Source organism: Ascaphus truei, chromosome 2 (genome assembly GCF_040206685.1).
Source record: "Ascaphus truei isolate aAscTru1 chromosome 2, aAscTru1.hap1, whole genome shotgun sequence".
NCBI lineage: Eukaryota > Metazoa > Chordata > Amphibia > Anura > Ascaphidae > Ascaphus > Ascaphus truei.
The window spans coordinates 15,254,530-15,282,196 of NC_134484.1; positions in this window are offsets into that span (position 1 = coordinate 15,254,530).

The window sequence follows — 27,667 nt, forward strand, 5'->3', positions numbered from 1 at the left end:
CCTGCATGAGGGGTTCGGGGACATAGGGATACTCTAACCCATGTGAATTCTTATATTTTGTCACGATGGCCCTTTCCGCCCGGCTAGTCCGTATTAACCTAGTGTTACCCACTTTCCCTGGCAACACCCATGATAGAGGTTCGTCCGGTTCCACCGGATCCTCCAATTTACTTGGACCCAATGGTTCTATCAGCCCATGACTAATTTCATACCAGCGGTTCTGCAACGCCTCTTTTCGCCCCGCCTCAGTAAACTCCCCCTTGGCCCACCAATGATCCACCACCCCGTCTTTCTCCAAGAGGAACCTAGTGCGATCTAGCCAGGCCTCATATCCCTCAAATAAGGGTGCCCACCACCGGGTCTCCCTGATCTCTTCCGGAGCTGACTCAACTGACTCTCCCTCCTCCGGTTCCCCCGGTCGGAAGGGCGCGGTCATCCTCCCATTGGCTCCGCCATGGCCACCGGAAATGACATCCTTGATCGAGCTGGATGCGCTGCCATCTTGGGTTGGGTCCCCAAGCGAGACCTCTTCCTCCACCACGACATCCGGTAGCTCTGTTTTCCTTTGCGGCACCGCTTGGGCCTGGCATCGCCCTTCCTCTGCCGTTGCCACCCTCAGAGCCTGGTAAAAGCATGGACTATGCTTACCGCTCCGTTGCTTCGGGGTAGATCTACCACCGCCGTCGGAGCCACTGGTGACCACAGCCATGGGACTCCACCTCTCCATCTGCCGCTACACCGGGGACACTCGACTCCGCTCACTGAGGACACAGGTAGGTGGTGTCCTTCTGATAGTACCGCTGCAGTAGTTCGCCGGTTACCGTGTCACTGCGATAGGAGCTGCGAGTTCCTCATCGGAGGAATCCAGCCCCGACTTAGGGAGGGGCACTCTGCTCGGTGACCGCCGGTGAGTCTCTCGACCCTCACTGCGTCTGCAGTCCAGTCTTTTTCCTCCTCTGGCTCAGTTTTGATAGCCGGGCCCGGTCCCCACGCTCCAGGATCCCCGGGTTCTCACCAGAGCTCACCTGGGAGCTCAGTCAGTAACATAGATATATCCCCCGTTGCCTCTACTGCTTGGACCGGCACAAAGGTGGGCATTGGCCACAGATACTGAAGGCCACATTGCGAGCATCGCGAGGCGGTGGTCACGGCACCTCCTGGTAGTCGGCACTGCAGACATAGACACGCCACAGTTTCAGTGCCCGCCATCCGCAGTACCAGGAAGTCTCCTGGAGCCGAATAGGGCTGGGTCGAAATTAGTGGATCTTCTTCAGGCTTGCAGGCGATGGTCACTATGGGAGGCACTTTCAGAAGCGGTCTGTTCTGTTCACTGGCTCCTCGTGACTGAAGGGCAGGGGTAAACCCTCCCTCATCTAACTCCACCCGCATGTGCCAAAGCTGGAGACCACTCCCATTAGGGGAGATTAGGGGAGGGTCCCACAAATTTATTGGATGCCCCGGCACAGGGGCTGAACTTTTCACAGTCCTGGGGGGTGCGGCCACATTTTTCACGCCACTACCCCCCATAGGGCGGGGTTCCTTCATTGGCACCCATCCCGGCCAATTTCTTGCAGCCACTTTACTTGTACTCTCCTCATCTCCTTCTCCACAGGCAGCACTGGTTACAGGAACTACTTTCTGTAAGGGTACGGCCGGTTCACCAGCTCCTCGCTCAGCTGGATACATTCCCACTGGGCATAATTGGAAGCCACTCCCCCTGGTGGAGATTAGGGGGAGGTCCCATAGATTTATCGGGTGACCCAGCACGGGGGCTGAGTTTATCATAGTCCATGAGGGCGCGGCTGCAGCTTTCACGCCATACCCCCCATCAGGGTGGGGTTTTCCTGATGGCGCCACTCCCGGCCAACTCTCTGCAAGTCCAGTATTGTATTCATTGTCTGCAACTGGCCCATGCGGTCTCCCAGGGAAGCAGGGGCCACCATTTTGGTTTGAACTGTCAATATCTGTAACAGTTGAGGTAGCTTTGATTGTTTGTACACCGACTGACAAGCAAATCCATCATGTTCCCCACACATCACCACAATGTCCTCCTCAATGTCCTCAGGGGTAGCACCCCTAGGTCCCAGCCAGGACAAAAACGGCGCGGCCACAGCCTTCGCGCCACTCCACAGCAGGCTCACAAAAGTCGTTTCCGTAGCTTGCTCTTCACCCGCACACACGCCATGTGCGCTCTCTCCATCAGCCTCCGTCCGCCATTTTGGACCTTCCGCACTGCGCGGATCCTCCATTCTTGCGGTCGCCATTGGGTTACTATACTCGTTCTGATTGTACATGGAGCTCCTCTCTGCAGGGCAGCTGCCATACCGATACAATAAAGATTGCCTTGATGCACCACCTTGTGTACCTAATGTAGGTCTGACTCGTGTTGCACTACCTCAGGCTAGGCTCACTCTCTCTGTGTCTGCTGTATCTCCTTCCTCCCAATAAGTGGTCTGGAATGGACTAGAGTACTCTGGCTCTTCCATGCAGTACTGGGGCGTCTATCTCTCTTGGTCAGCCTAACGCCGACCCTCTCCAGGATTCCTGACCATGTTAACAGGCTATCCCTTTAGGCATCCTACCACTAGCACTACCTCAAGGTGACTAGGACAGCTATAGCCAGGCTCCATACTCCCTACTCCTCTCAGGTTCCCAGGTCGTCCCTGCGGTCTGACAACTCCATCAGCTCCCCTGACTACCCCTGGGTCCCATCCTAACACAGCACAAAGTGGAAGCATACACTCTCCCTGTTTCCTAGTGTGCCTAGCAAAAGCCTGTCCTGTTGACAGGTATCTCAGAAGCACCTCCAAATGTAACAGATTTTCTGACCTGGCCTGACCCACCCAATCTCACATTGGCCCCTGTGGTCTAACCAGTCCCTATTACATGGTCGTGTCTGGTGGTGTACCTGTTGGCAACAGGACTCCCGAGTCTCCCGCATGATGTTGTGTGGGGATTGCCAACCCAGACAGGCAGCTGAGGTAGTGTGCATGAGTCCTACCTATATCCAGTGCAGCGCCTCCACCTCATCAGGATCCCTGCGTCCGCAAGGGGATGGTTCTGATGAGGAACTCCTCCGTGGTGCTTTCCTCTGCAGAGTAATTCCAGACTCACACATGAGGGTGTCTTTAATCAAGGTCATCTTTATTTGCATGGTGGTATGGGCCAGCTGCCCTTCACAGCACTCAGCTTAGCCGTGCATTCTTCACACAGTACTTCCCTTTAAAAGGTAGGCCCTCCTAATGGAGTGGGATTCCCTATTCCCTTTAGGGAAATCACCCCTGTGCCAGGTCCCTGGACACAGTGTAGGCCTTGCCAGCCTAGCTGCTGCTTGACCTTGAACGGGGCCACTAGTCAACGCACTAGTGCCCTTTTCTCCCAAGTCTCAACTCAGACTTGCTCCTTATCCACTCTAACTTTAGACAGTGCTGTGCCTTATATACCTCAGGAACCTGGCACATCTCTGATGTCACTAACGGTGGACTCAGAGCATGTTACCACTCCCCTTGGATACATATGACACCTCACCAGGGTGTGAGGGCAAACCTCCATGATTAATGCTGGCAACCCTGTAACTTACCAGGCTTACTGCCAGCATGAGAGAGAACCTGTAGACCATTTTACAGCATGGCTACACGAGTATATACCTATTAAGTAGAAGTAACTGTCGTTGCCTCTATATATCTTCAAAAAGACGAGAGAGAGAAAGAGAGAGAGAAAGAAAGAGAATCAGAATGTATGTATTGGTTGGGTCGGAAACCAGCGTGGGTCCCCTGTCTTTCAGAAAAATTTGGTCACTGCATGGTTCCCTTCACAATTTGTACGTGAGAAGAATCGTACACTCCCCTCCCTTAGTGCATACTTTCTGGTTACAATCCTGGCATTCAGCCTGTAACACCCCCCAACACCAACCCTACCCCATGGATAGATGATAAATGGAGGGCCTCTGGAACGGCTGCTGCAATGGACGCTGAAGGATCCACGGTGAAGTGGGCATCCTCCCCGGTCTCTCAAACGCATTCTATGAGCAGGATTTGTAAGAAAAAAGGTAAGAAGCGTTCTGCCCTCCTAGATCCACATGTTCTCTGTTAACCCTTCTAATCCAACCCTCTTGTCCCTGGGCCATTGAGGTTGAAGGGAGTGGGGGTGCAGGCTGCCCTCAGCATGACCCCCACCCCAGCATGACCCCCACCCCCTGCATCCAGCTCACACCAGCCTGGCCCGGCAGCCCTTATGGAGCAGACGAACCCATGCTGGATCTTCTGGCTCATCTGATGCATCAGCTGCAATGCTTGTATCTCCTGTTCATGAATACTGTGCAATGAACCTTTCCTCACACAGAATGTCTTTAAATAAATAATGCAAGATGAGGCACAAACGTCTCAAGGTACAGATGTAGTGCCTGTTACTCTACAGGATAGCATGCAATAATAGATTTACTACAACACCAAGCCAACACAAAACTTTAGCTTATGCAATTTGTGTACATTTCTGTGTACCTAACATTTGAGAATAGGGATACATAGGGGCCTATGCACTAAACTCCAATAAAAAAAATTTCCACTGTTTTTAAATCTCCATTTTTGACAGCGTTGCTATCACGGTATGTAGAAAGCCCCGAATACCAGTGATAGCAACATTTGCAAAACTGGCGAGTAGCCGGCGACGTGAAGATCACCCCTCTGAAAAGAGCTCACCCGGCGAGTTCTTTCTGCTGCAGAGAGAGAGATGCCTCTCTCTGTGCAAATCTCATCCAATTTTTTTTTAAATGTACATTTTATTACTTGTGTACGTGAGCATGGGGTCTCCGGAGCAGAACCACATTCATTTCAGGTCCGGGGACCCCCTGCTTCCTGTGATACAGGCACCGTTATGGGGTGCCGGTATCTCCTATGCATTGAAATGTCCCACGTCACGTGACCGTGGGAATCCAATGCATAGGAGATACCGTCACCCCATAATGGGGCCTGTATCTCGGGAAGCAGGGGGTTCCCGGATCTCAAATCAAGGTGGTTATGCTCCAGAGACCCTCTGCTCACGTACACTAGTAATAAAATGGAAATTTAAAAAAAAATATGGCATACATTTCAATAAATACACCTACCCCCCCCCCCCCCCACACACACATATACAGTACAGTACAGTAATGGGCAAAATAACTATTATCCAGATATGGATAATAGGTCATTTAACCATTATTACATCAAACATTAGCCAGTCAGCATAAATACTGTAACTTAAAACCGTTTTACTTACCCCTGCCATCATGAAGGGCATCCTCGTCAGCATACTGCAGGGCCATGTCCTCCGATGCCAGCAAGAATACATAAAAAAATACAATATAATGGCCCCTAACCCCTCAATCACCGTAGCGGTTAATAACCACTATAGTAATTAAGGGGTTAACCCCCCATCCCCAGCTAGCAACCTGGGAGGCCTTACTACCCACCATGAACCCAATACACCCACCCTCTACCCATTGATTGGCATAGTGGTACATCATAACCATATAATATGGGCATGATAAGCCACTATAGCACTCAATGGTCACCTTAATCAAAAAGCATGAAGGCCAAAATTCAACAATAATCAAAAACGCTCACTTCGATCTGCAGATGAAGGACTCCTATCAGCTCCCAGAATCTCCTTGACTTCTTTTGGGGCCCAAGATTTTAGCGATGCTGTTGTCACTCTTTGGAACAGTCTGCCTCATACAGTTCGACTGCCCCCCACTCTCGAAATCTATAAAAACCGACTCAAGACCTACCTGTTTACTCGGGCATTTAATTAATAAACCACAACCTGTCCGGCATTTAATAGGTATAGTACCTTTCCATCCTGTATTGTATCTTTCCTTGTGCCTGGTATCTTTCATAAATATAAATGTTTTCTTCTTTTTAAATTTTGTAACTGTTAAGTGCTTTGCATCCTAATGGGAGAAAAGTGCTATATAAATAAAGTTATTATTATTATTATTATTATTATTATTATTAATAAATCATTTTTCTGGAATATAAAGAACATAAGCTCAGAAGGATATTTTGGTTACAATTTCTGGTGTAGTTGAGGTATTTTTTTTACCAACCACAACAATATTATGTAATAATCTTATGTAAACCTCCCAATTTATTTTACTTTGCTAATGTGAGAAGGCTGTGCTAGTAAGAATATCAGATGTGACCATGTTTCTTCAGGGTAAATTTCATGTTTTCTTAATGCAATATAATAATTAACATGTTAACATTGGTTCTAAATTAAATAATCACAAACCATTGGGAAAGAAGTGTCTGTAGTTTTCTTTTCACCACAGTGTCCATCTGCGTTGCCCCAAAGGCAGACAGCCTGATGGGGCTCCCCAAGAGCTGCTCCCCTCTGACAGGACCAGTGTGCTAAGGGTTAACATTTGCTTGTACTTTGTGGAACGTCAACCACACCCACTGGAATGTTAATGAGCCAAGAGGACACAAAGAACTTTGTGTTCACAGCTGCATTGAATCTCATCCACCCCAATGTACATCTGCGTCGCCCCAAAGACGGACAGCCTTTGGCCCAGCCAAAGGGCAGGAGCTGTTTGCTGCCGTTCTCTGATGTTTGGTGATGTTAAAGCTGCTCTATTTCAATCTGAAACTCACAAACCCATTATCCCCTGTATCCAATTTACCAACTCTATCTGTTCATAAAATGTCTGTGAATTGACTGTATAACCTCTGTTCTTTTAATGTAACCATGTATTTTACAACTCTGTGCCCAGGACATACTTGAAAACGAGAGGTAACTCTCAATTTGTTACTTCCTGGTAAACCATTTTTATCAATAAAGTATTTGAAATATTACGTTGCCCTTCCTATTAAATATTTTTGATTGGGGGTTGTATTTTCCTTGCATTGTGTAATAAATGTTATTGGTACTGGAGATGAGGCTTTACATATACGTATATATATGTTATGGCTTCAAATAAACGTATTATTGTTCAAATCCAATTTGCAAACACGCTCATATAGTATATGTGAATAGGATCTATGTTTATTTTTTATATACAGCTCAGTGTGTCTTTTCCCCTGGTAACATTTACAGGAATAAATGTGTTGCTGGGAATGTCAGCGTAAAGCTCACTCAAAAGATTCATCAGCCACTGCTTGACCCCCAACAAGTTCCAATAAGATGTATATTCGCAAAGCGGGAGTCAAAAATGCTGCAAACACACTAATACTTATGAAGCTTTGTCGAGATGTTGAGCTAAATGCTTGTTTTTGATTTCTCGAGAGAGCGTTACAAGGATTATTCTAATGAATGGTAGCCCAGGGTGGAAATCTCATCACAGGAAATATGTACAGTAACACTCACAAATTCTATTTTCTCTGGAGGGAAGGGATAAAAATAAATTCACACTGTGCAATAAATAATATAAACTCAATATATATTTGTTAACTTAATTTCTGCTTTTTGTATTGATTTTGTTTTCAAATTATGAAATGCATCATCCACTCCCATGGCATATATTTCCTCTCTGCTTACTATTTCGGCTAGACTGCTAGGTAAATCTTAAGGTAAATTGGAAATCATTTGCAAAATTGTTCCCTCTAAGCCATCAGACAGGCTTAAATATGATAGGTATACCTCAAAATAATTTTATTCCCATATTTAAAATGGTGTAGAAGGCAAACTGGAGAGTAGCTATTTTCATTGTAACTCTGACATTTGAGTCCCAACTGGGATCTCGATCAATGACGTGGCTTAAAAGTAGCTTTACAGGGACATACAAATACCCAAAATAGACAAGAAATGTTGAACTATTAAATTTGGCACCAAAATATAGTCATACAGATATGCAGAAGGCGGTGAGGTGCTTTGGTCAAAAAGTATATTCTCTGATATAACATCTGGCGGGGGTTAAAAGTACAGTGCAATCACATTTTAGAAAGAAACAACATTAAAGAGAGACAATCTAGTTCTTCTAAATACCCCCAAATATACAAATCAAAATGATTAAAAACTTGCTGATATACCCGGTGTTGCCTGGGATGTAATGATCCCCCTCCCCTCTCTCCTCTCCCCCTTCTCTATCTCTCTCCCTCCCACCCCTCCTCCCTCTCTGTTTGTCCCCCATTCACTCCACACTTTACAGTTCCCCCCCCCCTTTAGAGCTTCATGCTGGGTGTGTGCGGTAGTGTGTGGGTGTGTGTGTGTGTGCGTCAGTCAGTCAATCAGTCAGTGTGTGTGTGCATCAGGCATTGTGTGTGTGGGTGCGTCAGGTAGTGTGTGGGTGTGTGTGTGTCAGTCAGTCAGGGTGTGTGTGCACGTCAGACAGTGTGTGTGTGCGCTGCAGTGATTGTGTGTGCGCGCGTCAGGCAGTGTGTGTGCGTGGCAGTCATTGTGTGTGTGCATGCGTGCATCAGTCAGTGTGTGTGTGTGTGTGTGTGTGCGCGGAAGTCAGTGTGTGTGTTTGTGTGTGCGGCAGTCAGTGTGTGTGTGCGTCAGTCAGTGTGTGTGCCAGTCAGTGTGTCTGTGTGTGCGTGCGTCAGTGTGTGTGTGTACGTGCGTCAGTTTGTGAGTGCGTGTGTCAGTGTGTGTGTGCGTGAGTCATTGTGTCTGCGTGCATCAGTGTGTGTGTGTGTGTGCGTGCTTCACTCAGTCAGTGTGTGTGTGTGTGTGTGTGTGTGTGTGTTTCAGGCAGTCAGTGTATGTGTGTGTCAGGCAGTTCGTATGTGTGTGTGGCAGTCTGTCTGGTGTTGCCCCCCCTCACCCTCCCACCACCCCTCAGTGGTTCGGAGGAAGGGGGAGACGGGAGGATGCTTTTTCTGTGACCATGGGGGGCTTGGGTGCGGGAGAGAGAGGTGAGGCCATTGGCGCAGAGGAGCAGTGTCTGCCTTTGCTGTGACCGGGGGGGGGGGGAGAGAGGTGAGGCCATTGGCGCCGAGGAGCGGCTGCTTGTGCTGGGCCGGGGGGGGGAGGTGAGACAGTGAGTCCGGCAGCGCCGAGGAGCGGTGGCTGCTGTGCTGTACCTGGGGGGGTGGGTCGAGGGGGGGGGGGAGAGAGAGGTGAGGCCATTTGCGCCGAGGAGCGGCGGCTGTTTGTGCTGTGCCGGGGGGTTGGGGGGAGAGCAAGAGGTGAAGCCGTTGGCACCGAGGAGCGGCGGCTGCAGGTGCTGTGCCAGGGGTAGGGGGTGGTGGGTCGAGGGGGGGTGGGGGGGAGAGAGAGAGGTGAGGCAGTTGACGCCGAGGAGGGGCGGCTGCTTGTGCTGTGCCGGGGGGGAAGAGGTGAGGCAGTGACTGTTTGTGCTGGGAGGGGGAGAGGTCAGGCGGTGAGGCGGTGAGCTTGCCGGTGCCGAGGAGGGGTGGCTGCGGCAGTTGTTTATGCTGTGACTGGGGGGTGGGGGAGAGGTCAGGCGGTGAGGCTGGCGGCGCAGAGGAGTGGTGGCTGCTGCTGCTTTTGGTCAGACGGGGGGTGTTGGTGTGGGGGGAGAGGTGAGGCAGTGAGGCCGGGGTCGCCGAGGAGTGTGGGTAGTGTTGAGTAGTAAAGTTGTTCTCCTAGCAAGTCGGCTTCCAAGTGAGATGGTCCTGCCAAATGAGGTTCCAATTCCAAGTGAGGGCAAGAGGTGCACGCAATGTGAGGGGGGGGGGCGTCCGTGGGCCAATCACACAGGGGGAATAAATACACACAGGGCCAATCACACAGGGCGAATAAATACACAAACAAACATTATTTCAGTCTTATATATATAGATAATGATATACTGTGATGCAATTACTAAATGCCGGCATAATGCTTTGGAAAGTAAATTGTTGTACCAATAGTGCTAGAAAACAAAACATTTGTAACGGTGTTTCTCCCACCTGGTGGGAGATTTGGCCATTACTATGTGGTGCATGAGAGAAAAGAGGAAACTGGCGCACAGTCCAATGAAGTGGGTCCCAGGATAACAAAAATAAATGTTTATTGATGTGAAAACATCCAACAAACGGAGGAGAGCAACCTCCTACGCATTTCGAACAGTTTGTTCGAAACGCGTAGGAAGTTTCTCTCCTCCGTTTGTTGGATGTTTTCACATCAATAAACATTTATTTTTGTTATCCTGGGACCCACTTCATTGGACTGTGCGCCAGTTTCCTCTTTATTCTACAGCTATCCATATCTACTTGGCTGCACGTCTACCAGGAATCCAAAGGACCAGTGCAATATGTAAGTACTTTTAACACTTTGAGGGGGACCATCCCCATTGCAGGTTTTATGGGGGTTTATTTCTTGCCCCTACCTCAGGGATCTTTTGGCCCCACAGAGGATATTATGTCTTATTAGCCTGAGTTCCTTTCTCCATCATGTGTGTGATCAAACACTGGAGCGCAGTTGTCACTACAAATTTTATGTGGTGCATGATACTGCTGCTAACAGGAGGGCTGAATCATCTGCCGATGGTAGTGTGGACACAGGACTAGGCTTCTGGAGTTCATACTCTACGTATTCATTAGCAATGCAGCACCTCCATTTGCCGTAGGCTCCAGGGAACTGAAGATGTTCTCCCACGATAGAACAGATTACCTCTCCTCCTAGTAATATCACACACCAGGGCGGAGGTATAACAACAAGAACGGTTTATTGTCTTCACTGTACAGCACAGTAACAAGGCAGGTTTCTGCCCGATGCAGTATCTCTCAGCTATCACTGAAGGATGGTCCCTGTACCTTCACTACAGGCCAAGGACACCTGCAGCAGTCCAAGCTCTTCCCTGCCCCTCTAGCAGAGGCAGAGGTATGGTACACACTCACTCTCCCTTGGAGGGTAAAGGACTGGAGAAGGCCCAATAAACAGCCTCTCTACTGTGAACTGTCTTCCTCAAGTGGGGGAAGGCACTACCGAATTTGGGGCGGCCCTGCACTTAAGTACTGCCAGGAGGAGGGTACCTGGTCTTTCCAATGATTGGTCATGCCCAGGCCTGATGTCACGCCTCCCGCTGTCACTCAAGTTCAGCACCAAGGAGAGGGAAACCCCCATATCAACTTCTGGCAACTACAGGCAGCCTGATTGTACCAGGGCTTACTGCCAGGAGGGAAGCAGACTAGTAGCCACAGATGGCATGGCTACACATGTAATAATCTAAATATCACAAATTCGGACATTCATTCATTCATAGACTGGCAGTAAATCAATGTGTGTCATCAAAGGGTTAATCCCTCAAATCTAGTGTATTGCCCCACTTTAAAGCAATTCTAGGAAGTGACATATGTTACTATATAAGAAGGAGTTCCACTGGGTGTAGTCAGGAGGAGACAAGTCTGCCTGAAGCAGCTCAGGTTTAGGTCTCCTGGCTAGGAACCTATTGACAAGCCAAGAAGAGTCGCTGACCCCAAGGAGAATCAGTCACTGGACCAGTGAGCATAAAGGGGATCTGACAGAATGGGACTGAAATATGAGTCACAGCATTGAAATAAGTTGCATTTCTCAACCAAAACAATACATTTCAATGGCTTTAATAAACTCCAGACATCAGACAATTGTCAGACAGTATTATCTGCATGCATTATATTCTGTAGGAATGAGCAGAAATGTTCTTTGTCCTGAACACTGGGAACTTCATCATTTATTTCTGTTGGTGGTTGAGTTGTAACAGGAACTTCTTTCATTATTACAATTAATTAATTGTAGGGCAGTTAATAGTCGTAATTATAGTAGCACTTATAGATGTAGAAGCAATGTGAGTCTGTAATGCCTTTTTAATAATATAATAAGATTTGTTCTCTTTCTTTATAGCGATGAGCTCTGTACACAACATTTTGCGGAAACACTGAGAACCTGTCCCTTATAATCTAATTTTTAGTGCTGGAATCACCTGTACACAAAGTACAGACTTGCTTAAGGTCATAATATAAGGAAAGCCTGGAATTGAAACTGGGTTAATCCAATGTTTTTACCACTACCTTTGAATTTAAATAATAATTGAATGTATACCCAATGGATTTCTTCATAGATTACAACTTTAACATTTTCTTCACTGTCGAAGGTTGTAACGTCTGAAGATAGCAAACACCTTATGCCCTTGGCCAATATTATATTATTTTTTTTATCGTTAATGTTTATGTGATGTCTGTTCTGTTACCAGGAAACCAAAATTGCATGTTGATCCACACACAACGGGGATAAAATTACAAAAGTTATGAAATAATATACTGTAGTGCCGACGGTTATTCTAACACAAACCAGTGGCAATCGCCAAAAAGACCCAGGCACATGCTGGGTACATGCTGGGTCTAGCTTAAGGCAAGTTTAAGGCATTTCTGAATTGACTAATGGCCCATCAGATTAACAGCGGGGGTCCCTGGCAGTCCCATTCAAACTGAATGGGACTGCCAGGGACCCCTGCTGTGTTAATCCGATGGGTCATTAGTCAATGCAGAAATGCCTTAAACTTGCCTTAAACTAGCCAGGTTACACCCAGCATGTACCAAGCATGTAACCAGGCTAGTTTAAGGCAAGCTTTAGAATACTCGTTGTCTCGTCTGTAACACTGTAAATATATTCACATAATGGGAATAAGCGCTTGAGACATGAAAGTAACATTAGGAAAAAGTATCTCCCCTGAAGAGCTTGCAATCTAACGCAGTAGGAGGGTGTTTTGGTAAGTGAATCTGCATGAGGCCAAGGTCGATGTATGAGGTGTATAGAGTCGGCCACGGAGATACCCATATACTTCGTTAAAGAGGTGTGTTTTAAGATGGGTCCTTAAAACAAGGGGCCCTGCTATTTGAATGGGACTGCAGAGACCTCCCACTGTGGTCATCCGATGGACCATTAGTCTGGCTGCAGAAATCTAACTGAAATGTTGTAGCGTTTCTGTGAGATAGCCACAGATTTTCCTAGGCTAACAGGAGAGAGCAGTTGGCCACCTCTGTATGTGAAATTTCAATACCAATGCCACTGATTGTCTACTTGAAGAAGAGCTTGAGATTTAATGCAGCTGTGACTACAAAGTTATTTGTGTCCTCTTGACTCATTAACATTGCAGTGGGTGGGGTTGACGTTCCACAAAGTACAAGCAAAATGTTAACCCTTAGCACGCCGGTCCTGCGCAGAGGGGAGCAGCTCTTGGGGAGCCCCATCAGGGTGTCCGTCTTTGGGGCAACGCAGATGCATACTGGGGTAGTTGAGATTCAAAGCAGCTGTGAATACAAAGTTCTTTGTGTCCTCTTGGCTCATTAACATAGCAGTGGGTGGGGCTGACATTCCACAAAGTTCAAGCAAATGTTAACACTTAGCATGCTGGCCCTGTGCAGAGGGGAGCAGCCCTTGGGCAGCTCCATCAGAATGCCCGCCCTTGGGGCAACGCAGATGTACACTGAGGTGGTTGAGATTCAATGCAGCTGTGAATACAAAGTTCTTGGTTCGGTAACTGCGGATTGAGGAGAGGAGGAGCTCCACGCCTCCATCCCTGTCATCAGGGTGCAGAGTGTGGGAGAAAGATAGGCCACCATAAGAGAGGGTAGCTTCCAGTGCAGAGTTAGACTGAGTAAGCCAAGTCTCGGTTATAGAAAAGAGAGGCAGAGAGTGAGAGAAAAAGAAATAGTGTACAGAAAAAAACTTGTTAGAAAGGGAGCGAGTATTCCAAGGGGCACAGGAGAAAGTGAGGGAGTAGGGAGGTTTACAGGGAAGGTTATGAGGTTGGAGGGGTTGACACCAGGAGGAAAGGACTTTTGATGTTGAAGGTGAGGGTGAGAGCATGTAGAAAAAAGGCAGTGACCAGGACTTGGAGTGATCCGCAGAAGCAAAGAGCGAAAAAGAATGTGTTTTAGTACAGGGAATATAGCTGTGCAGTGTCAGAGGGCACAGATAGGAGAGGATTTCATGTGAACTATGAAGTGAAGATGGAAGGAGAGATGGAGATACATGAATTGGCATTAGAGCAATAATGAGGGTAGTTACAGTATTCAGAATATCACAGAGTTTCCATAGGATTCAAGGGCAGTGAAAAATCAGAATTCCCCCATAACGTGCCAGCAGGTAGATACCATTGGCTACATCTGTAGTGTATAAACTTCAGCTAACAAGGTTAGTATCATATCAGCTTTGTTTAAGGTACAGTAGGCAAATCTGTTATTTATTTATTTTTAAACGCCATCTTTGTGGTATATTCAAATGCTAATAAATAATTTGACCAAATCTATGTGGGACTGTGTAACAGGGGAGTTATCCCGGTTCAGGTAATGTGCCTCTAATCCAGCAGTGTGGTGGTTAACTGCTGGTAGTCAATTAACATACACCACCTGCCTGATTAGATTTCTTAGAAAAGCCTGTCTTTTGAAACAGGAAGTGAGACTCCTTAGCTCACACCTGACCTGAACTTGGAGACAGAGCAGAGATTCCTTAGTCCACAACTGGGCTGAACCAAGGAAGGACAGATGTCTTGAGCGACAAGCTGACCACAAGACAAAGGGGACAAGATTCTAACCTGTAGCCTGACATTTCCTGTGCACACAAGGGTGCGGTTCCAGGAGAGCAGAGAAGCTTCCCCTACAGCAGCCCAGCTAACAGATAAGACTTTCATTTATAAGACTTTTTATATCTGTTCATTTGGTTTCCTGATGTTAAGGAAATAGGCGCAATAAAAGCCTTATTTAATTTCACCATAACCAGTCTCCCTTGCATACCTCTGTGAGGGTCAGCCTACATATGGTGTCCGAAGTGGGACGAGAGGTGGTTCTTGAAGTTAGAAGGAACCGGAGTTTGGCTGTGAATTTTTTTTTATGCTTTTTGCCTACAAACAGTCTGAGCAACATAAACAAAAAAAATCTCACGCTGCAGAGACCAGAGTTAAAGTGATACACACCCAGGCAGGAAACTTACACTGCACTGAAACATACAAAACCACAGATGGACTCTTTTCCCCAATCCCAAGAGGAGAGAGAAAGAGAATGCTGAAACAGGTAAACCTTATTTGCCTATCACAATAAAGTGAAATATGGTCATTGAAATAGGGGGTTTTCCTTCCAGCCATAGTCAGGATTCAAGAAGTGAGTTATCCCTTAAAGGGATAGGCGTTTGTTGTTTTCAAATGTTTAGCTGAAGCAGTGAATACAGATGGTGACCCATGAGCGGTACTGATTCTGCAAGTAAAGGCTGCCGCACCGCATAGGACTACCAGTTGTGAATGGAGTATATGCAGAAAAATATGAAAATTGATGCAAGACTGTGCTGAAGCAGGGGAATTTTCAGTAAACAAATGCTGAGGGTAAAATTGCCTACTAAAAAAAAAAAAGGAATTGCTGAGCTGTGTAAAAGGTATCCCAAAGTGTGAAGAGTGAATGTCATAATACCCAAAGTTGAGACTGAACTCAAGCAGAAAATCACATTATTTGGCTGAAGCAGAGAGATTAACCTAGCAAGTAAATGGTGTAAAGCAAACAGAAGTTTTTACCTAGCAATTGCACATCCAGCATACCTAATGAGAGATTTACCTAGCAAGTAAATGGTGTAAAGCAAATAGACTTTTTACCTAGCAACTGCACATCCTGTACACCCGATGAGAGAAAATGTGTGTACAGACTGCTGATATTGTAAACTTACCCAAGAGAGAAAAAAAAAGTTTACAAAGAAGCCTGTGAGAGCTATGGCCCCTACAAGCAAAATAAGCCCACCTGTAGGACTACCATAATTGGGGGTTCTAGCAAATACAGTGGCAACAGCTGCAATAGCGCCTCCTGAGGTCAGGAAGAAAATTACACCTGATAGCCCCAAAATGGAGGACAAGATGCAACGTTCCTTTAATGAACCCTGCCCCACGGAAGAGTGGCTCTTCCAGTCCGATGAGGAGGAAGACATCTCTTATGGGGAACCCAAACCGAGTCACACCCACAAAACACCCCAAGAATGGTGGGGGTGCCTGAATTCGGTACGAACCGGTAAGACCGCTCCCTATGATGACAAATATGATCGGCAGGAGAAAGAGTGGGAGCAGTGGATCACCGAATATTTCCGTCAGCTGTTACAGTTGCATGAAAAGCCAGGTGGATCAAGTGACGCTGCTAAAATTTCGAATGAAGATGGAGACCCCAGTATCCCTGAGGGGACGTTGTCATCCAAAACAAAAAGGCGAAAAAAGAAAAGCGGTTCTTCCCTTACCGTGGAAGGAACATACACGTCCGCAGATCCTGTGGAGAAAAAGGGGGACCGAGATGCCCTGCAGCCTAGAGAAAATGGAGAATTTGTCCCGCGGTTAACAGAATATCTACAGCATCGACACACTTTATTCGAGCAAATGCCCAGTTTGTACCTGGCAGATACCTGGAATGCGCTGCTCCTCACCTCTGACAAGCCCCTTGCGTTTGCCTTCCCAGCCACGGTTCATGCCTGGCTGACGGGCGGCTGATCTGTTAAATGATAATGATCAGGATTTAATAGGCTGCAATGCTTCGCGTGTCCACCAGATGGCATAAATTCATGAATTGTAATGCAGTATATATATATACAGTACTGTATATACACAGTATATATATATAATATATACTGTATAACAACAACCCCTATAAGCCCTAACATACAGTACTGTACACATACAGTACTGTATATGCACATACATAAATGATACTACTGTATGGGCGGTGGTGGCGAGATGTGTTTGCAGCAGAGAGAGATCCGCTGCTCTCTCTCTGCGCAAACATCGGCACATTAAAAATTATTTTAAATACATTTTTATTGATAGTGTAGATGTGCAGGGGGTATACGGAGCTGAACCGCGTTGGTTTCAGGTCTGGGGACCCCCTGCTCCCCGAGATACAGCCCCCTTTATGAGGTGCCGGTATCCCTCTGCTTGGTTTAAAGGTCCCGATCACGTGATCGCGGCCTGTAAACCAAGCAGAGCAGAGGGATACCGGCACCCCCTAAAGGGGCCTGTATCTCGGGGAGCAGGGGGTCCCCAAACCTGAAACCAGTGCGGTTCTGCTCTGGAGACCCTCTGCACATGTACAGTATCAATAAAACACATACAGTATACAGTATAAATAAACACTCGTTCTTTACCTTAGCGGCTATGCGCTATGGTAAAGAAGCAGCATTTCTGTATTTTAATAATATTGTACAGTGAGCAGGGGGTTCCCTGAGCCAGAAATTAATGCTCAGGGACCCCCCCTGCTCAATATTATTAAAAATACAGAAATGCTGCTTCATTACCATAGCGGATAGCCGCTAAGGCAATGAAGGGGTTAACCCACCGTGCCCGCTTTATTGTGGGTAGTGGGGATGGGTGAGGGGGATATTTGGCCCTTGGTGTGAGTTTAGGACTTGCGGGGGGGTTGCGGGTGCACTTAACCCCTTCACGACCGTAGCAGTTAATACCGCTACGGTCATGAAGGGGTTAAGCCCTCCCGCTACCCCCCCGCAAGCCCTAAACAAGCACCGTTGGGGCTAATACCCCATTCACCCACCCCCGCTACCCACAATAAAAAAAATACACACACACAGCAGCCGCCAAAAAATAAATAAATAACTCTAAATAAATAAATAAATGACAATAAATACATTTGAAATACATTTTTATTGATAATGTACATGTGCAGGGGGTCTCCGGAGCTGAACCACGTTGGTTTCAGGTCTGGGGACCCCCTGCTCCCCGAGATACAGCCCCCTTTATGGGGTGCCGGTATCCCTCTGCTTGGTTTAAAGGGCCCGACCACGTGATCGCGGCCTGTAAACCAAGCAGAGCAGAGGGATACCGGCACCCCCTAAAGGGTATATATATATACACAGTATATACTGTATATGTATAGGGATTGTATATATATATAGGGAGATATATATATATATAGATATATACAGTATACAGTATATATACACACAGATGATGAACCAATATACAAATACATGTAGAATGGTTATCAAAATCATACTGTCCTACAAATAACGCTTCTCTATACAGACAATAATAATAATCCATTTAATAATCCTAACTGATTTTACAAAATAAAACATAACATTCCAATCCACACAGTACATTGCATTTACATTGTATAAATGATGCATAAAATCTATGCACCATATACATTCTGCAAATGAATGTTAACAATATAATTGCAAGCTACTCTACCAGTAAATACAAACACTTCCAAACAAGTCAACTATTTTAACCAATCAAGTAAACAAAAATCAATATACTGTATACTGTAAGTACCAACCAGAAAACACAATTTAAAACCAAAGCTAACCCTTACAATACCAAGGATTACATCTATCTAATTGTATAAAACATTATACATTATACACAGCATTGCAATGTACATGATGAACAATACAGTACATTCCCGGTATCTCCCTGCCTTCAGTGTAATCTGTTTAAAGCCCCCTCCCCCCTAATGTTTCTGTTTAACAGATTACACTGAAGGCAGAGAGATGTAAAGGCCTAAAGGCCTAAAGCCCCCTCCCCCCTAATGTTTCTGTTAAACAGATTACACTGAAGGGAGAGAGATGTAAAGGCCTAAAGCCCCCTCCCCCCTAATGTTTCTGTTAAACAGATTACACTGAAGGGAGAGAGATTTTACAGAAACACACATTAGGGGGGAGGGGGCTTTAAACAGATTACACTGAAGGCAGAGAGATGTTTCTGTTACCAGTAAATCTCCCTCCCTGCTGTCAGTGCAGTGTATGTAAATGTGGGGGGGACCCAATGTGCATACTGTGAGGTCTAACGACCCTCAACCCCTACCCACATACCGTTACCCCCCCCCCATCCTGGCCATGGCCCCTCCGCTTCTGCAAAACAGACACAAAAATTAAAACATACAAAGTAATGTCCCCTAACCCCTTAATCACCATAGCGGTTATTAACCGCTACAGTCATGAAGGGGTTAACCCACCCTCACCCACCACTCGGGATGCCTACATACCCTCCCACACTAACCCCCCCCCCGTGAGGCCTAACCACCCAGTCAGTACCCACAAGGGAGGCCTACCCACATACCGTTGGGGAAACACCCCACTCCCAGTACCCACAATTAAAACAGTACAATGACCCACAATAAACAGCATTATATTTATTAAATACATTACCCACCCCTGTGCCCCCCCATAAATACAAGATTTATCCTTTTACATACAGGGTTCATAACGCAGCCCCACGCTAGTCCCCGGTGGGCTGGCAGGGCACCTGGACAGACCTACAGTTTACCAGCAGCCCTTTTTACACAGGTTCTGGAGGCCTGCTGGTGGATCCTGCCAGCACCATGGCACCCAGGTGGTCTCCTTGGGTCACCGTGGGCCACAATTGGGTCTCCACTGTGGGCCCAAGGATGTCTGGGAGCCCCGGGTCAAACCCACAGGTGTCTGCGGGGCCTCGGGTGGTTCCCTCGGGGGTCTGGGGAACTCACGGGTGCTCACTACGGGTCCGCGGTGCCCCCACAGAAGTGGGACCACACATCATCATCCCCGCACCTACGGGTCGGCGGTGCCCCCACAGAAGTGGGACCACAAATCGTCATCCCCGCAGACTACGGGTCCGCGGTGCCCCCACAGAAGTGGGACCACACATCATCATCCCCGCTTGTGTCACCCGTGGAACCACCAGCCTGATACCCTTGGGATACCCAAGGATACCCACAGGTGGTCTCCAGAGGCCCCATGCAAAACCACGGAATCAAACCCTGAATGTAAAAAAAATAAACCTGGCCTATACATTCAATACATACACCCTCCCCCCCAACACCTACAGTACAATAATGTGCAAAATAACTATTATCCAGATATGGATAATAGATTAATTGCCCATTATTAAAAACATTAACTAGCATATACAAATAAATAAAGTACTACTGACCTCATCAATACGAAGTGTCCGTTGCCAGCAAAATCCTTGTCTTGTCCACAACATACATAGCAAATACAAAGCCAATACATTGCAATTACATTCAGATATCAATTAACCCCTTAAACACCTTTTCAGATAATAACCGCAAAAGTAATTAAGGGGTTAAGCCACACAGGACCGATACCCACCCTTCACCCATGAATTTGTACTGTGGCTTCATCATGCAACTATATATATATATATATATATATATATATATACTGTATATATATACAGAGAGACAGAGAGAAAGAGAAAGAGATATATACAGTATATATATATATATATATATATATATATATATATATATATATATATACACACACGTTATATACACACCCATGATAAACCAATATACAGTACAAATAAATGTAGACGGGTTATCAAAAGCATACTGCCCTACAACCAAGTAAACAAAAATCAAAAGCCAATACATTGCAATTACATTCAGATATCAATTAACCCCTTAAACACCTTATCAGATAATAACAGCAAAGGTGATTAAGGGGTTAAGCCACACAGGCCCGATACCCACCCTCACCCATGAATTTGTACTGTGGCTTCATCATGCAACTATATATATATACTGTATATATATACAGAGAGACAGAGAGAAAGAGAGAGAGAGATATATTTACAGTATATATATATATATACACACGTTATATACACACCCATGATAAACCAATATACAGTACAAATAAATGTAGAAGGGTTATCAAAAGCACTGTCCTACAACCAAACACTTCTCCATACATACACACTAAATTAAAATCAATTTCCTTTAATATTCATAACTGATCTCTCAATCTAAATCATCACTAAACCTCTGAAAAGCCATTTAAACAACTTACATTCCAATATAAATGATGCCTAAATATCTATGCACCATATACATTCTGCAAATTAATCAAACATGTAAACAAAAATCAATTAGCAATCATTATTTACATCCCTAAACAATTCACACTAGATCCCGAACAATAAAACCATTAACAAATTCACGCCTAAAGCAGAACAATTAAGCCTTTGAAAAAATATAAGTACCGACAAAAATACAACCTTTACAAACCAAGCCTATCCCTGACCTTCCTCAAACACACAATACAATACCAAGGAATACATCTATCTAATTTTAAAATACTTTAAACTCACAATAAAGCATACTGTAGCAGCATACACAAAATAATTTAAAACACATCTAATCCAGCTTTTAAAACAACATCATTTCTTACCCTGTACTGTACTGTATGTATATATCTCTCTAGACATATATACATACATACATACAGTGGCAAGAAATGGTATACCACAAAAAAAAAAAATACACATGTTAAAAAACCTTTTGAAAAAATTAACAAGTTAAATAAAATAAATGTCTTTACTGTAGTTCACTTACCATTACTTGCCCCCACCGACTCCCGTTGCGCAGCTTACTCACGAACCAATCCCTGATCAGGAACCCATAAAATAATAAACCAGAAAATAATAAACATTAAACTAAAAATCCAAACCAATCCACGGGTCTTCTATCTGTAATCCATCTTCATCTGTGTTCTTCTTTTTTCTATCTCCTTCCAGCGGGGCGGGGCGGGGTCTTCTCCCCGTCTGCGGCCACGCCCTGGTAGTATAATTTACATTGTATATATGTGCATATACAGTACTGTATGTGTACAGTACTGTATGTTAGGGCTTATAGGGGTAGTTGTTATACAGTATATATATACAGTTTATATACTGCATTACTATTCATTATAGGGGACGGCTTCAAAGAGAACAGCTCGCAAGCGCCACCATGTGTATTTACACGGCATTGCAGTATTGCAACCAGCCGGAATAAAATGCTTAAATCCCTGCCGGGAAAATAACGCAATGCACTCTGGCAGAAAACGATCAGAAACCTGAATACACCCGGGTATACCCGAATTCGCGGGACTAGCCGAGCGAGAATAAAGTGTGTCGGTACTGTAGAGGGCCCAAGGCAGAAGTCGTGTACCCCAAAGAAGTGTGTGTCCGGTACCAATAGTGAGGAACCCCCAACCAACCATCCCAGGAAAGCGGAGCCGGAACCAGTGAGTGTCGATCCCCTGACCAGCCCTGACAATGCCCTGAAAAATGCCAGGCGTGACTGTGATCGGCTCCTGGAAAATAACGTGAAGCTACATAAAGATGTGCTCACAATGTACTCTTTGGCCAGGACAGAATTGGACGATCTCAAGACTGAGCTAGATACTGCAAACGCTACTATTTCCGCCATGGATGAAAAGCAGAGCCAATCTGATATAATGATGGCTAAGCTGAAGCGGAAATATGAGGAGGCACTGAAGCAGATGGCAGTCTTCCAGCAAGAGGTTCACACTCTTCGCATAGAGCTGAATGCCTCACAACAGGAGGCCAACAGTGTCCGGACAGACGTAGAAGTATCTCAGAAAGAGGTTCATTCACTCCGCAGAGCACTGGATGCCTCACATCATGAGACCAACAGCTGTCGCACAGACCTGGAAGTTTCCAGAAAGGAACTACACAGTCTCACTGAGGAGCTGGACATTTCTAAAGAAACGATTGTCAATCTTAATACAGATCTCCAAGTCTCTCAGAAGGAGCTTCAGACCCTCAACCTAGAGAAGGAAGTCTCACGCCAGGAGACTGTCATTCTCAAAGCAGATGTGCGTAAATGGAAGGAGGACTGCAAGGAGGCCCTGAATAGTACAGAGACTTAAAAAGGAGAAAATTTAAGATTAGAAAAGAAAAAACTTAAAACTTAAAGAAATAAATAGACTTTTGGAAGGTGAGAAGTTTGAAGCAGAGCACCGACTGCAGAACCAACTGCAAGGTCTGCGTACGCACCTCGAGAAGGCCGAGGAGAAGCAGCGAACTCTGCAGGAAGACAATCTGCAGGCTGTTAAAGAAATTCAAGTGCTGTAGAAACGTCTGATTACCAAGTATGTCCCTGCAAAGGAGCATGAGAAACTGAAGGCTACCCTGAGCCTTACCAAAGCATCGCTAGAGGCCAAGCTTAGAACCCAGGTGACCCGGCACAAAAGGGAGCACAAGAAGGTCCAGAAACTAAAACAAGTAACTGTGGCCCGAGCAAAGAAATTCATAGTGCTGCACAATGCATTAAAAATGTGGAAGCAAGCTCAGAGAAAGCAAAGCGTGCAGATAAATTCCCTGAGAAGAGACTTGCAAGTCGCACTCAAAAAAACAGGGATCTCTCGCGGATGAGATGAAAGCTCTACAAGGACAAATATTGACCCTGACTAAGCGTCAGTGTCCCACAGCCACAAAAACCCATGAAGACAAGGGTACAGTGAGAGCTGGGAATACCGCTCGTCTGAAAGACAAGGTTCAAAAATTGAACCACCTAAACAAGCACTAGCAAAATCTTCAGCCACCCAACAGGCAATAAAAGAAGGTACACGTGCTGAATCAAAACCAGAAGAATCCTTAGCTGATGAAGCTGAAAAGATGGGACATTTTCTGGAAGTGGTTGTGGAATTACAACTTAATCCCAAAGAGGCTGAACTAGCAACCCCATTGAGTGGGAAAAGGGCAGAGAGACAGCTTCAAAAGCAGAAAACTCAAAGGGCTGTTTTTAAATGCTCTGCAACTACTGCCATACAGTCTACCTACAATAAGACGAGCACCCAATGCTTGGGAAATCTCATGACTGCGCAAAAAGACTATACTTAGAAAAAGTCCCCCTCGAGCGACTGAGGAGTGCTGATCTCAAGCACCTTCGGGAGGAGACATGAATAAACTGGAGAAAGGGCTCCAATCCCAGCAGAACTGAGGGTTCTCTTCCTCCATCCACTCTCATTCAATTCACAGAGATATCTAGAATGAGAGTGGAAGGATGGGCTTTGGCCGTGGTAAGCCCGAGCTTCCCACAAACAGGGGAGGTATGTAACAGGGGAGTTATCCCGGTTCAGGTAATGTGCCTCTAATCCAGCAGTGTGATGGTTAACTGCTGGTAGTCAATTAGCAAACACACCTGCCTGATTAGATTGCTTAGAAAAGCCTGTGTTTTGAAACAGGAAGTGAGACTCCTTAGCTCACACCTGAGCTGAACTTGGAGACAGAGCAGAGATTCCTTAGTCCGCAACTGGGCTGAACCAAGGAAGGACAGATGTCTTGAGCGACAAGCTGACCACAAGACAAAGGGGACAAGATTCTAACATGGAGCCTGACATTTCCTGTGCACACAAGGGTGCGGTTCCAAGAGAGCAGAGAAGCTTCCCCTACAGCAGCCAGCTAATAGATAAGACTTTAATTTATAAGACTTTTTATATCTGTTCATTTCATGCTATATGTTTGGGGCTGGGAGACATGCATATCTAAAGGGAGTTGTGGATTGCATAGTATTTCACTAGAAATACTCCCAAGTGAATAGAAGCTTTGTTTACCCCTTGTTTGGATGGTTTCCTGATGTTAAGGAAATAGGCGCAATAAAAGCCTTATTTAATTTCACCATAACCAGTCTCCCTTGCATACCTCTGTGAGGGTCCGCCTACAGACTGAAAGACCTTTTTTTTTAAAATACCAATAGCTTTTGCAATATATCAACCTTGAAGTTTACTGTACCATTTTTTAGAAATATTACCTCGCTAAGCACAGGAAAAGCTACATTTGAGGGTTGACCCACTGCTACAGTCAGGATGTGCACACACCAAGACATCTTTACTTTCAAACAAGACCTTATTCAAGGTCAGGCAACAAATAAAGCTGTTGATAAAAGATAACCACCCTAAAGCTATGCATCTGTAAAGTTCAAATTATCATCCATAATAATAATCTGAATAAGGTATCACAAAGGCACACCTACTCATACGGCACCAAAAGTAACTTTCATATATCAGACAAAAGTAAAAATATTGTACTGAACAGTAGGGCCATATAATAATAATAATAATAATAATAATAATAATAATAATAATAATAATAATAATAACATGTTCTTGTATAGCTCTGCTAGTTGTATGCAGCGCTTTACAGAGACATTTTGCAGTCCCTGCCCTGTAGAGTTTACAATCTATGTTTATTTTTTTGGTGCCTGAGGCACAGGGAGATAAAGTGACTTGCCCAAGGTCACAAGGAGCCGACACCGGGAATTGAACCAGGTTCCCCTGCCTCAAACTCTCAGTGCCCGTCAGTGACTCACTGAGCAACTCCCTCTCCCTACAGCATGACACCTTTCAGCCAATCACTTTAAGAGGCTATAAATCACCTTATTTAAAGTACTAGGTGTTGCCAGATAATGTCCTTTGGTGTAGAACTGCTTGGTAAATAAGGCCCTTACAGTCACACTTATCATGTGGTGCTACTGGTTATTCTACCCATTCCAGTGTTAACACTCATTCATTTCAATATGCATTAACACTGGAAGGGGTGCGATAACCCGTTCCAAAATTTTAATAAATATGCCCCTTAATGCCAAAGCATTACCACTGTGTTCATTTATAATGTAGGTGTAAAGCAGCAAACTAGTTTTGTCAGTTACATTAGATGAGCAGCATCCCTAGACAGGAATATAACTTTATAGCACAAAGGCAAAATCTCCACAAAGCATCTGCTGTACTTTAGAGAATCCATACATATTCAAACACCATGATATATTATACATACAAGGCATGAGAAAAATAACAATTGGTGTAGGGATGATGACACCTGCAGTGACACATTGGTTATGGAAGAGAAAGCACAATAAATTATATACTGTACAGTGAATCCGAAACAATAAATACACGCAGCCAGTCAGTGAACAAAAACTAAAGGAAATTAATTTATAGTTTGCAGAATGAGGACAGCTGCAGGAGATCAGTAGGAAAAATTAAACACAAAAATTGCTAGAATAAGAGATACATTCAGGCAAATATATCCTGCTCTCTGTAAATCCAAAATCATATACAGTATGAATGTATATATAGTAATATCATTTTTAAAATTATATATATAAAACTAACCTTTCCAGAGACAGAAAGAATGTACATAAAAAGTACAGTAAAACACACACACATTATTTCTTGTTAACATGCAATAGAAACATTGTATACAAAACAGTACTGTATGTTCTAAAGGTAACAATTTGCCATAAGTCTCCCAAAATGACAAAAAGAAAAAAAAAGATAAAAAATTAAAACATCAAAAAGTGAAAAGGTGAAAATACTAATACCAGGAGCAATCACGTACAGTAGATTATTTTTGTATACAATTTAATTGGTCAAGTAAAGGATACAAACAATAGTATCCACATTCTGCTGACAGTGTATCACTGATATATTCGCTTTGTTTCTTGGTAAGTATTGTAGTCCTGAGCAATAACTCATCTGTGGCTTGAGGGACTTTTAAAATCTAGATCTGTGTGCTAATGTAACGGAGACAGCCCTGGTGTGTTTCTGCACCGGATGGCTGCCCAGATCTGTCATGTCTCTGTGACATTATAGCACACTCGGAGCATCCCGGAGGAAGTTGGTCCGGTAAAACACGCTTGTGCTACAAAGTCACAGAGATGACACCTAACCAGTACCTATCAAAGTAACTTTACCATGTAGTCTAGTCAGTATCCTTTCTTGACATTTTGGTATATAAGACAAACAATAGCATTGCTACAAACATATGCAGAAAACAGACTGATAGAAACACACTTCTGTTTGCCACCGGCCTTGAGCCATGGCTTGCTTTATTCCCGATAATTATGAGTAACCAGATTTATCAGTGAGTCACATGTTTTCTAGAAAGAAATTAACATCATGGGTAACCACTTCATTGAGAGAGGATAGTGCCCCAAAGAAGTATGTTAGAGCCTAAAACGAATACAGGCACTACATTATAATACAAATGAGTGACATGCAAGAGGAATGTATATCTTTTGTCACAACATACACTATTGCCTCATGGTCCATCTCTAAGATAATCAATAAGAACTGGCAGGTATTTTTTAACTGTGATGAGTTATAAAAATGGAAAAATACTCAGACTAAGGTTAAATCGAATTATCTACACCCACTTTTCCAAACAAGTTGGGATGATATATGTAATTTCACCACATGTTATAGGTGATGCCCCATCCAACATGCATGTATCCATATAAGTGTGTACCTTTTAAAATAAAATATATATTGACAGCACCAAAAAGTACTTCGTTTACATCAGATGCCTATGCAGACTTTTGTAAATGGGAAAGACTGAAATATTATTTTGAGAGAGATGGGAACTCCACTGATCTGCCACTAGAGCAGATTTAAAGAAAGGATGTTCTGAAAAACCTGTGGGAAAGATGCAGCAGTAGGGAACAGAGAAAAATCAGAAAGCTGGTTTGTGAACAAAAATTTAACAAGCAACAAACTAGCAGACAGGGTGGGGTTTTATACCCAAATTAAGATGGTCGTTGGCCTCATGGACTATTTTAGTTCATACCGGTTGTGGGTCTGAACTTAACTCCTCTGTGACTATTTCTTTCCCTTTGGGGCAATTACCCGGACTTCTGGGCCCTCAGAACGGTATTTCGCAACCTTTTTATACAGTCCTAGCCACAATGTGAAGTCATGATTGAAGAGAAGACTAGTGCCCCAGTCTTTGTACCTTTTGACTGAACAAAACGAACTAATAACATACACTAAGTGCTAAACCTAAAAACTGCCTGTGAGGCAAATGTGCCTATTGCACAACTTAAAATAATGCCTAGGTCCATAGATGTTGTGACCTTAGAACGCAGACCTTTTCCCACAATTGATCTAAGGAGATCTCCTCCAGAAAGCCACTTATATGAATTTACCAATGGGTGACGTGAGTAGATATATTTTAATCCAAGGAGTGTTATACAGCAGTCCTTGATCAAAAAATGGCAGC